A 13,138-nucleotide genomic window follows, 5' to 3' on the forward strand; every position below is an offset into this window, starting at 1 on the left:
TAATCAAACAAAATTATAGAGCTATGTGTTCTACAAGAATTCAACTGAACAGCATGCCACCTGAATTGCAACAATGATTGGAAAGGAACATGACTGAAATATATTGAAAGACACTGAAAAAAATTCTCCTTCTTTAAAGAATTAGCACTTTACCTGATTCACATAGTAGATTATCTAGGATAACATTAATCCTCCTTTATAGGGGAGTGAATAATGAGACAAGAAGTCCCCATAAGAAAACCTAATCATGACTTGTTATGACCTTAACTTTTACTTCAATAAAGTAAAGCAATGTTATTGGTCTAATCTGTAGTACACAGTAAGAATTAACTGAATAGTCTGCATTTACAAAGTATTGGTGGGGAGCTATCATGGAACTAGTATAATTTCCCATAATTGCATAATGCCTCTAATGTAGCTAACAAAAAGTAGCATGTAAAAAGAACTTCATATCATGCTTTTAAAATATATCATATGTTTTAAAATTATATTTAACTTCCATATGTTAAAAACCAAGTTTCACAGTGGAAAGTAACATTAAGAGTTTGAAAGTAAGAAGAAATTGTCTGGGAATATATTCTTAATAATTATCTGGGATTCAAAATTCAGGTAATTCACCTTAAGGTTAATGTGCATGGCGAAGAAAAAAAAAAAATAGGAGTTGTAGCTTTTCTAAAAAAAAAAAAAAGAGTTGAATCATATACTAGCAAATCCTACTTTTAATCACTAGACATTTCAGGTATCCAGATATAGTACTTTATCCATTACTAGCAGCATTTCCTTCACCCAACTATATAAAGCTAGACAGCTAGAACATAAAAGCAGTCCTTATATGGTACCAGATAACTAAAACACACCTTCAAAAACTGCTTAGATAAAATTCCTTGTAATGTGTAAACAATTCACTAGGATTTAGAAACGGTCCACTGATTGTTATACTCAGCAAACATCAAACCAAAGGCTTAACATATGAAATTTCCAGACCTTAGAAAAAATATCAGTCCATACTGGAGCAAGAGGGTGAAGGAATATGGAAGGAAGTCTCTGGGAGAGAATAAAAGAGAGGGTGGTGGAAAATTGGTAGATTATCTGATATGTTTGATCACATCCCCAAATAATATTGATAGGATAAATGCTTAGAAGTTCCAAAGATTTATTTAGCTAGATACACAGAAAATTAAGTCAAAGGAAAAATAATTGTGAACTCTGAAAAAAGAAGCTATATGAAAAGAAAGGAAAGGCAGTTTTTCAGAGAGATTACAGAAATTAAGCAAAAGAAAATAATATAATTATTAACTCTACAACAAAAAAAAAGTTGTACAAGAAAGGATACTATAGGATACTACTTATAAGCACTGAAATTGAAGCTGTGATCAAAAATCTCCCCAAAAACAAAAGCCCAGGATCAGATGGCTTCACAGGAGAACTCTGTCAAACATTTAGAGAAGAGCTAATGCCTATCCTTCTAAAACTGTTTCAAAAAACTGCAGAGGAAGGAACACTTCCAAACTCATTCTATGAGGCCACCATTACCCTGATACCAAAACCCGACAAAGACAACACAGAAGAAGAATACTACAGGCCAATATCACTGATGAACATAGATGCAAAAATCCTCAACAAAATTTTAGCAAACAGAATTCAGCAACACATCAAAAAGCTTATACACCATGATCAAGTTGGGTTGATTCCAGGAATGCAAGGATTCTTCAATCTATGCAAATCAATCAATGTGATACACTACATTAACAAAACGAAAGATTAAAAACCATATGATAGTCTCAATAGATGCAGAAAAAGCCTTTGACAAAATTCAGCACCCATTTATGATTAAAACTCTTCAAAAAAATGGGCATAGAAGGAACCTACCTCAACATATTAAAGGTCATATATGATAAGCCTACAGCAAACACTATTCTCAATGGTGAAAAACTGAAAGCATTTCCCCTAAGATCAGGAACAAGACAAGGGTGTCCACTTTCACCACTATTATTCAACAAAGTTCTGGAAGTCCTAGCTACAGCAATCAGAGAAGAAAAAGAAATAAAAGGAATCCAGATCAGATAATAAGAAGTAAAACTCTCAGTATTTGCAGATGACATGATACCATACATAGAAAACCCTAAAGATAATATCAGAAAATTACTAGAGCTAATCAGTGAATTTAGCAAAGTTGCAGGATACCAAGTCAATAGACAGAAATCACTTGCATTTCTATATAGTAACAATGAAAAATCAGAAAGAGAAATTAAAGAATCAATCCCATTCACCATTGCAACAAAAAGAATTAAACATCTAGGAATAAATTTACCTAAGGAGACAAAAGAACTATACACAGAAAATTATAAGACACTAGTGAAAGAAATAAAAGACAACATAAACAGATGGAGAGATATTCCATGTTCCTGGGTAGGAAGAATCAATACTGTGAAAATGACTATACTACCAAATGTAATCTACAGAGTCAATGTGATCCCTATCCAATTACCAATGACATTTTTCACAGAACTAGAACAAAAAATTCCACAATTCATATGGAAACACAAAAGACCCCAAATAGCCAAAGCAGTCTTGAGAAAGAAGAATGGAGCTGGAGGAATCAACCTTCCTGACTTCAGATTATACTGCAAAGCTACAGTCATCAAGACAGTATGATACTGGCACAAAAACAGAAATATAGACCAATGGAATGAGATAGAAAGCCCAGAAATAAACCCATGCACCTATGGGTACCTTATATTTGACAGAGGAGAAAAGAATATACCATGGGGCAAAGACAGCCTCTTCAAAAGATGTGCTGGGAAAACTGGACAGCTACCTGCAAAAGAATGAAATTAGAATACTTCCTAACACCATACACAAAGATAAGCTCAAAATGGATTAAAGACCTAACTGTAAGACCAGAAACTATAAAACTCTTAGAGGAAAACATAGGCAGAACACTCAATGACATAAATCAAAGCAAGATCCTCTATGACCTACCTCCTAGAGTAATGGACATAAAAACAAAAGTAAACAAATGGGACATGATTAACTTAAAAGCTTTTGCACAGCAAAGGAAACTATAAGTAAGGTGAAAAGACAATCCTCAGAATGGGAGAAAATAATAGCAAGTGAAACAACTGACAGAGGATTAATTTCCAAAATATACAAGCAGCTCATGCAACTCAATGCCAGAAAAACAAACAACCCAATCAAAAAGTGGGGAAAAGACCTAAACAGACATTTCTGCAAAGAAGACATACAGATGGCTAACAAACACATGAAAAGATGCCTAACATCACTCATTATTAGAGAAATGCAAATCAAAACCACAAAGAAATATCACCTCACACCAGTCAGAATGGCCATCATCAAAAAGTCTACAAACAATAAATGCTGGAGAGGGTGTGGAGAAAAAGGAATGCTCTTGCACTTTTGATGGGAATGTAAATTGATAGAGCACCATGAAAGATGGTATGGAGATTCCTTAAAAAACTAGGAATAAAGCCACCGTATAACCCAGCAATCCCACTCCTAGGCATATATCCTGAGGAAATAAAAATTGAAAAAGACACATGTATCCCATTGTTCACTGAAGCACTTTTTACAATAGCTAGAACATGGAATCAACCTAGATGTCCATTGACAGATGAATGGATAACGTAATTGTGGTACATATACACAATGGAATATTACCCAGCCATAAAAAGGAATGCATTTGAGTCAGTTCTAATGGGGTGGATGAACCTAGAACCTATTATACAGAGTGAAGTGAGTCAGAAAGACAAATATCTTTTACTAACACACATATAAGGAATCTAGAAAAATAGTACTGAAAAATTTATTTACAGGGCAGCAGTGAAGAAATACACATAGAGAATAGATTTATGAGCATGGGGAGAGGGGAGGAGAGGGTGAGATGTATGGAAAGAGTAACATGGAAACTTACATTACCATATGTAAAATAGATAGCCAATGGGAATTTACTGTATGTCTCAGGAAACTCAAACAGGGGCTCTGTATCAACCGAGTAGGGTGGGGTGGGGAGGGAGATGGGAGGGAGTTTCAAAAGGGAGGGAATATATCTATGGCTGCTTCATGCTGAGGTTTGACAGAAAATAGCAAAATTCTGTAAAGCAATTATCCTTTAATAAAATATTTAAAATAAAATTTAAAATATTATACAAGGAAAAAAGATAGAGCTGGTTGGAATTTCATTTTAATATTTCAAATTTTTATTTTTAAATTAATTTTATTTAAAATTTTGAATAGCACTTTTATTGTTTAAGCAAATATGGTAGCTCCTTGTCCCATTTGTCACCACTCTTTAGTTTTGTTTTTCAGAGTCAACTTCTTTTAATTCCTTAGAAGTTTTCCCCTGCCATTGAATTTTATACTGTTTCTTAATAGTTTTCTTTCCTAATTGATCAGTTTTATGTCAATACCTCACATTTCATATCAATCATACGATGCTACTGTATTGTTACATCAATTCTATGCTGACTTCTTTTAAAGGTAGCCAAAGATTTAACTTTGTTACTTCAAATATCCCTTCTCTTTCCTACCATTTTTCCAAAATAGTCAAAACAAAGACTTGTGTTTCCTTATTAATTTTCTGTTTTGATGATCTGTCCATTGGTGTGAGTGGGGTGTTAACGTCTCCTACTATTATTGTGTTACTGTCAATTTCTGCTTTTATGTCTGTTGGTGTTTGTCTTATGTCAACCAGCTATATCTTTGGGTATCAGAAGCCTATCCAGATTTCATGGAGCCTGAAATTTATATAATCTTGTAGCAGGGGAAAGGTACTTCTTCAAGAAAAATAATACAAAAGTACAAATAGAAAATAGGTATAAGAGTGCATTTCTTTTTCTTTAGAATGTGAAAAAGATCACAGCAACTTAACGTAGGCTTGGAAAATCAAGTTCATCTCTTATGTTATCTCTTTAGATCATTTACCAAAAATGCTTATATAGAAATGCTTCCTGATTGCAACCTAGCTTCCTCTCCCCACTCAAGGTTCATACAAGAGAGGGGCCCTGGAGCTTAAGCCTCACTGGGTCCATAGTATATCTATTCCTGAGTGCTCCAAGATAAAGCATGACACATCTGAGTCTGTATTACACAGAAATCTGGAGAAGGGCATGGCTACCCACTCCAGTATTCTTGCCTGGAGAATCCCATGGACAGAGAAGCTTGGCGGGCTACAGTCTACAGGGTTGCAAAGAGCTGGACATGACTGAAGTAACTAAGCATGTGCACACAGACACACAAATACACACGGAGAAATAAGCTCAACTACAATCACCCTGATCCTCTGGGGGAAGCAGTTCAATGGGAAAGAAAACATAGAAGACTAGAACTTGGGCTTTAGTCCAAGTTTTCCCACCTTGTTCATGTCACTTAAGGACCCATTGCTATGAAATAGAGAACTGAAGAAGAACTCTGCATTAACTTCCAGCTCCAATATTGCTTTTTATGAATAACTACTCCAAAATTAAAAATAAATGTAAGAATGAGATGTTCAATTGTACCTCAGAATGTGACCTGGGTAGAATTTATGAAGACAAAACACCACAAAAAGAGAACTTTTATTTCTTGAATTTCTTCACAATACCAATCGTGAACTCAAAAAAAAATGAAAAACTCTCTAGTCTCAAAACATTACATGTAAAAGTGAACCAAGTATATTAAGACTGCAGGTTAAATTAAATTCATCACAGTGTTTCTGAGTGGTAATATATCAGACACAACATAAACCATCACAAGCCATTTCTCTCATCTTTTGATTCTCTGCAGAGCCTTGCCCACAGTCTCAGCTCAGTAAATCAGTATTGTGGGAATCAAATGAATTAAGGTTGCTGAGTGTTTTGAAATGGCTAAGTACTACATTAATGTATTAGTTATTTACAAATGCTGAGTGGGACTAAACTGGGTCTTATAACAAATATCCCTAATGACCCTTGATAGTACAGGGGCCATAACCCATATACTTCATCCAGTTTGCTTTGAAACTCTGACCTAATGAGCTCCATTAGCTGAACGACTCACTGTGCAAGCAGAGTCAAGTAACCATCTGTTCAAGTCCTCACCTCAAAGTATTCGTCTTTCATGCCAGCTCTAATTTTCCAGTATTTCATAAACAAGTCATTTATTCATGCTATTCCTGTCCTTTATGAAATTCATCATAGAGCATTTCAGTCTTCATTTTTCCAGACCAGAGCCCAATCTATTTTCTCTCCTTCTATGAAAGCCCCTCTTTTCCCGTCTTCATTTTAGTAGCCTTTTTATGGATCTTCTTTCTTGTTTTAGTCAAAACAGACATACTCCAGAGTCAATGAGTAAATGTATTCAATTTTCTCATTAGAAAAAAAAATACTATAGACCACTTGTGGTGTTAGTTCTCACGCATCTTGCTGGTCTTGCTGGCACCCCAGGTGATGTCTTACCGAATAATAACCAGCATTCACTAAGCACCTACTTTGGGCCAATACTGCCCTATGCACCTTACATGTATCAATTCCTTAAATCTTCATAACAAACCTATGTAGATACTATTGCTATTCCCATTTTATAGATGAAGAACTAAAGCAATAAGAAATTAAGAAAACTGTCCTTGGTCATACAACTAGTAAGTGGTGGAACTTGAATCCAAGTAGTCTGGGTCTGCCTACATGTTTATCTACCAGGCTACACAGCCTCTCCCTATAAATGAGTTCTCCCTCTACCATTCTCTACATGTCCTTTTTCAAACTGAGCGTCATTCTTCATCCCTCAGATATTAAAAACTCTTCCTGTAGATTATTTCACTTAACTTTGGGTTTTATTACCCACACTAGCTTAGTATCTTACCCAGATTTACACAGTGTCCTCTCCTTCATTTCAGGGAGAAAGCAAAAAAGACAACCTCAGCTCCATTCCCAGGTGCCCACTGTTTACACTTCTCCACCCCTATAAACACCAGTTTGGTGTAGGAGCTAAATCTGATGGGGAGTGCAACTTGTAATTGCTGGAGAGGGATCACAGACTGTGGATTACCTCACCCTCATCCCTGCCTCTCATGCTATGCTCTGTATCTGGAGTTTCCCCAGCCATAAAAATCTCTACTCATTTTTTTTTTTTTTTTTTTATTAGTTGGAGGCCAATTACTTCACAACTCAGGCAATCAAGATTACGTCTCTGGTGCAGATAACCAGAAAGTCAAGCACTATAAACTAGCAAAGGCAATTTTGTCCTTTGATGTAAGCTTATGTCTGATGTTGGATTTTCCCCCCTACAAATGTTAAGTTCCTGAAGACACACCCTATAAAGCCAATACAATCATCACAAATGAGAAAAGGGTGGAAAACCGGAACATCCTAAATGATTAACAGCAAGAGTATGGATGTAAATAGCTTTCAATGACATCAAGTTCTACTTTAAAAGAAGCAGCTAGAAAACGTTTCACCTTTTGCTTAATTACCAATATATAAGTTTACAACTCTTTGTTGCAGCCATTGCTGGCAACACCTAAGTAGTGGTGTAATCAAAGGTTTTTAGCCACAAGGAACAGAAATCCTTATCCCCAAAAAACAAGGTAGGGAATGATGAGCTAATCCTTTAGCTTTTGCTTGTCTGGAAAACTCTTTATTCAGGCAGTAGAGGTGAGTATTGATAAAAGATCTAAGAAGTCATCTCATGGATGGTTTGCTGAAGTCATTAACAAGCAGGAAATGAACTATCAACAGGCTTCTTGGGGTCTCGAGCTGAGAAGCCCCCAGAAACCAAAGTCATCTGTTTCATCTTGTTCTCTTACTCAGTCCCTGTGGTCTCAACTACTTGTTCAATCCTCCACTCTGCAAATCAGCTTTCTCTGTTTATTAATGGTTTCTGCTCTCTCACAACCTCAGCTTGCCCAGGTAGCATGAATTAACTCTTGTCTGTACTCAACACATTTAGAGTCTAACACCCACCAATGACTGACAATGGTCTTTATGTCCATTAGCTCAATTTTTAAGCAAGATAACTGAGTTGGTCATTGACCAGGTGACAGACTGACCATGTCAGTTTCAAGTGCTCGTCCAATCACCTGTGGTGAGGGTCACATGCTATGAACTTGGCCATTCAAGTCCATGTTTTGGGGTAAGGGGTATTTCCCAAAGAGGAAGGCATGAGCAGAGGGATCTATTGATCATTGTGCAACTTTTGAAATTGCTATTAAGTAAATAACCAATAGAAGGGACCTGACATTTAATAAAGGATTAAGAATCAAGGTGTTGCTTAACTTCACCAATCTCATTCAGTCTGAGCATTCATTGAACAGCTCACTGAGATATAAAAGCAGAAATACTTATCAGAAAACAATCACTTGGGATAGAATAGTAAGACTTACAGTTGGACTACAGAATAGCACTTGCAAGTTGACACACCACCAATCTGCTCATATAGGCTCAACAGAGTCATATCACAAGTTGCGGCTCTTTCTTAAGAGCTCTTTCTTTTTAAAGTCTAAAAAATGATGGGGGTAAGTGATTAGTATTCCATTTAATGTCTGCATCAACCAGGATGCAGTGCCAAGGATTCATAGAAGGAATGAGCTTATTCATCCCGCTCCCCTTAGCTCCTTTCCTCTTTATCCTATTCCTCCCCCTTTCTCTCTCACACTTAAACTGCCCCAACTGCACAGTGGCAAGTCTGGCAGGTACAACACTCTTTAGGAAGTCACAAAGGTCCTGGGGGCCAGGCAAGATCTGGCATATTTTCACTCAGAATACTCAGAAGTTGTCCGGCCAGAGGAGAATCTGAACTCTAGTTAAAAGGAAAGCAAAGGTCATTGCCAGAGAAACTATGTAAAACATTAGGAATGAGGGCTGAGGCACGGTTGTAAACAGGAAAATGAGTCAGCCCCCAGGTCAGAAGCCGGAGAATCTGTGGATAGAATAACACAGAGTGTGAAACAGGTCAAGACAAGTGGCTCCGAAGTGAGTTCACGAATGTTGCAGTGGTGTTGGAAGCCTGATCTGATGCAAGGCCTGCATGTCAAAGTAACTGCATAGCACAGGACACTGCCCTTGCCCAGGCCACCTATCTTCCCCAAATGGCTGGGCGAGGCAGGGCTTGGAAGGGTTTGCCTGATATGTTTGCTCAATGAAAGGCTGCTGTGCCCCTGAGCACTCAGTGATGGTTTTTTCCCCAGCCTAGGTACCACAGCTGGTACCATGAAATCAGGCTTTCTGTTGCTAGGAGGATGAGAAGGGTGGGATGCCAGCAGAATCCCAGTGTATAAAGGAAGGGTGGGCATGGATGGGAGGAGCTAGAAGCAGGCTATGGGATTCTCCATTCCTCCAGTTTGAAAAGGGGCCAGGAACTGAGCTTTAGTTGGGGACGTAGTCAGAAGGGTGCAGATGGGGAGCCAGATCAACTTCACAACTTTGGTTTATAAAACAATGATGGGGAAAGGGGGCTCTCATCTTTCCATTCTGGGGGAAAATTATCATTTGAGGATTGCCAGCAATTGCTATTTTCTGGGATAGAAACAGTAGATCCACCAACTCTACAGCTGAAAAGAGCCTGGCACTCCTGCCCTACATTCTCCCAGCAAAACAAAACTTAACCAGGATGTTGTTGACAATAAGGTGGACAAGTCTACACACAATGCATTTTTTTCGGGTCACAGGGGGCTGGACCTCCCACCCACCCCCCACTCCCTAGAGAAATAAATCCTGCATATCACTTTTAAAACAACCACGTCTCACTGTGAGGCAAGATTGCTGATTTATTGCACAGTAACAGTTGTGAAAACCACTTGCATGGTTTTCTCTACTCTCGGTTTGAAGTTTATCTTTACTTTGTAGAGATAAGTTGGGTCAGAGGAGGTCATGATGGGGTCAGAAGTCAAGAAGGCCACTAGCTATTTAAATGCTTAAATGTGGCCAGAGTCCAGATCAAGCCTCACCCTTTTGTCAGAGATCAGCTGGGACTTGAGTCAAGTTAGACAAATTTGTGTCATCAAAATAGATAACCAATAAGGACCTACTATATAGCACAGGGAACTCTGCTCAATACTCTGTAATAACCTAAATGGAAAAAGAATAGATGCATGTATAACTATAACTGAATTACTTTGATGAAACTTGTACATGTGAAACCAACATTGTTAATCAACTCTACTCCGATAAAACCAAATAAAAATCCCCAAACCAAAAACCTAAAGAACCCCTGTAGGCCCACAGGGCTGCCTCTCTAGAACTTAAAATACTTCTCTTGACATCATCTAAACTTCCCATTAAGGAGAAAGTGATCTCAGAACTCTGTCTCTGGGATCTTCAACTTGCACACTCCAGGCTAGCCTGCAGGCAGAGGTGCTGTGGCCAGTACAGGACCATCCCCAACAAGCGCTCCCCTAAGGTCAGGGGAGTATATCCAACAGGTGTTGAGGAGGATAACTAACTACCACTCACACCCAGTCCATAAGAGCACAAAGGAGGCTATCTCTAGGAGTGCTGAAACAAAGTGGAGATACAGCATGGCCCTAAAGGTAGCACCTGGCCGCCTCACACGGTCTGTCAATGGGTTGAACAAAGCCTACAGGCTCTGACCAAGAGGACTTTTGCTTTTCAGAGAGAGCAGCCATCAATGCCATATTCATCAGCTGCTCCGAGAACAGTTCTTCTGCCTTTTGCTGTGAAGGATCTGATTATGGTAGTGTTATCTAGATAGCCCCAAGCAGAGAGAACACTCAGTTGGACCCCACTGTCACCAAGCAGGACCCTATGCAGCCTTCCCAGAACAGCCTTCCCTCCCCCATGTCCTCTGCCTGTCTTTTGTCTGTAGAAAAACTTTAGTCAAAGATTAAGTTTAATCAGAGAAGTGAAAAAAATAAAAACGCAAAGTCAAACAGGACCAAACAGTAATAGTTTAGCCATTAAACCAAGTCAAGGATCTTTAGTTCCTTCTCAAGGACTTCATATAATATTCTGAGCCTTGTCCTTTGAGCTGTTTTGCAGGTACCAGTGCCCCCACCAGGTAGAAGAAGTGAACTGTACTTTGCCACAAGCAAAGATCTCAGACTGATTGTAATCAGAAGATTGATGATGGTGACTTCCTATTACCTCACCTCCAACCAGTCAGAAAAAGGTCCACGAGCTGATCACATGCCCCACAAACCCCCTCCCTCACTCTGTCTTTAAAATCCTTTCCCTGAAAGTCTGCGGGGCGCTCAGGTCTCCCAAGCACGAGCTGCCCTGGACTGTTTGCCTGCTGCCCTGTAGTGAACACTGCACTCCTTCCCCACAGCCTGGTGTCCGTCAGCGGGCTCTACTGTGCCCCAGACAGCAGACTCCAGTTTGGTTCCATAACACAACCCACACGAGTGACATCCCTCAGAGAAAGGCCCCAACCCTGGGAACTGGAAAGGAAAACTATGTCCCTGAATGTACAAGAAGTTTCCTAGCAGCACAGACAAGCCCAGGGACCAAGTTACACTGGCATTAAAATGCTGCAGTACTCTGTACTCAGTTCATCCATCACTGGGAGTCGTGCAGCTGCCTGCAGCAGGGCGGAGCCGATCTAACAAGGCTTGTGCTGCCCCCACAGCTATAGATTCAGGCGTGCTATTGATTCACTGCCACACCCCTCCTGTCACCTTCAGGCACATCGTGCCCCTCTAGCCTCTCATCCAGGGCTGTCCCACTGAGGCTGAGTTGTGACTCGCTAATGAGGTGGGAGATGCTCAGCTGGCCACTTCCACACTTGTGCAAATTAGTTGGCCCTTAGGGTAGATTTTAACCGAGAGCCGAGAACCAGTGAATAAAATCCTTTCCCTTCCTCCCTCTGGGAGGACTGCCCTAATATGTAGTCCCCGTATGGATCCTCTCTGAAGACATCCCTCAAGATGAAACAATCAACTATATCTGCTGTGGCCAGTTTTACTGTCCCCATCCACTTCTGCCTTTCTGGTGCTACTATAGTCAATTAAGTGACAGCTTGTAAGTTTCAGGCTCTGCTCCTCCAGACTGAGACGTCACAATAAGCCACAGTTTCCAAGTCTGGGCAGGGTTCTGGAAGTGGCAACTTAAGCTGCACAGGATGAGCCTGGGAGCAGTTGGAGTTCCGCCCCAACCTCTACAAACTGGTCAGAGGCTTGCAAGGCAGAGCCGGCTGGGCACAGACATTGCAGAGCTGTGGCCAGCACTGTCAAGGTCATAAGAGGCAAAGTAATGCTTTGGGACCCTTGGGGTTTATGGCTTAAAGCTGGTTCCTACTGCCACAGCAGAGCACTGCCCGAGGGATTGGCTCAAAGGAGAAAATCCCTTGGAGTCCTGGGAGGACATTCGCCCAGGGCGGTCAGAGATAGCAGAGCTGGAAGGAGAATATGAACTGGAGCCAAGGGGAGACAGCTGAGGTTTAAGTGTCAAGATAAACAGAAAATGACCAACACAAGCTGTAAAAGTGGCCATGGTATGGTGTTCCGTACAAAGTCACATTCACTGCCAAGACAGGGGAGGTCTGCCTTCATTCTGAGTGGGCAGAGTTCAAGACCAGGCGCGAAAGAGAGTTAAGCAGGAGCAGACCCCTCCTTGTCAGCAGTTACTGATGGATCAAAACGAAGTGCTGGGCAAGTTGTGCAAATACATGGCATTTGTCCTCTTCTTAAATGCATCTCCAGCATCCTTTCTCCATGTTGTTTTCCCACAGCTGTTGACATTCCATTTGGTATAGTGCCTCAAGTTAAGTGTTCTTAGGCTGCATGCTATCTTTCTGCGGGGGAAAAAAAAAAGCAACAGAAATCCCCAAGAGGAGAATAAAACACCTTTAACAACCTTTAACAACAAGAGTAGGAGACCTGAGGCTGCTGTTTCTGAATTTAAACCCCAGCTCTCTCATTCCCAGTTGTTCCATTTCATATTGGGCAGAGTACTCGATTTCTCAAAGCCTCACACGTCTAAACTGTAAAAGTGAAACATTAACAACTCACTGACTCCTAACAACTGCTCGTGAGGAGTACTAACAACCAATCATAGGCAATGAGAATGAGATACAGGTGTGAGGCTGCTGGCACTGCACCTGATGCAAAGTAGGAAGGACTTCAATCAATTTCGGAACACCAGAAGGAACACTAAACTTGACTTGAAAAGCCAATCAATGTCAGAACATGAGGAACACTAAACTCGATTTG

At 40.0% G+C, this 13,138-nt stretch overlaps 1 protein-coding gene across 2 annotated transcripts in view; it reads right to left on the reverse strand.

The window, feature by feature from the left end:
- Window positions 1–13,138, reverse strand: part of FSIP1 (fibrous sheath interacting protein 1) — a 220,852-nt gene that overhangs the window by 19,438 nt on the left and 188,276 nt on the right. The gene's annotated exons all lie outside the window — the stretch shown is intronic.

The sequence above is a fragment of the Muntiacus reevesi genome, chromosome 7 (genome assembly GCF_963930625.1).
Source record: "Muntiacus reevesi chromosome 7, mMunRee1.1, whole genome shotgun sequence".
Lineage (NCBI taxonomy): Eukaryota > Metazoa > Chordata > Mammalia > Artiodactyla > Cervidae > Muntiacus > Muntiacus reevesi.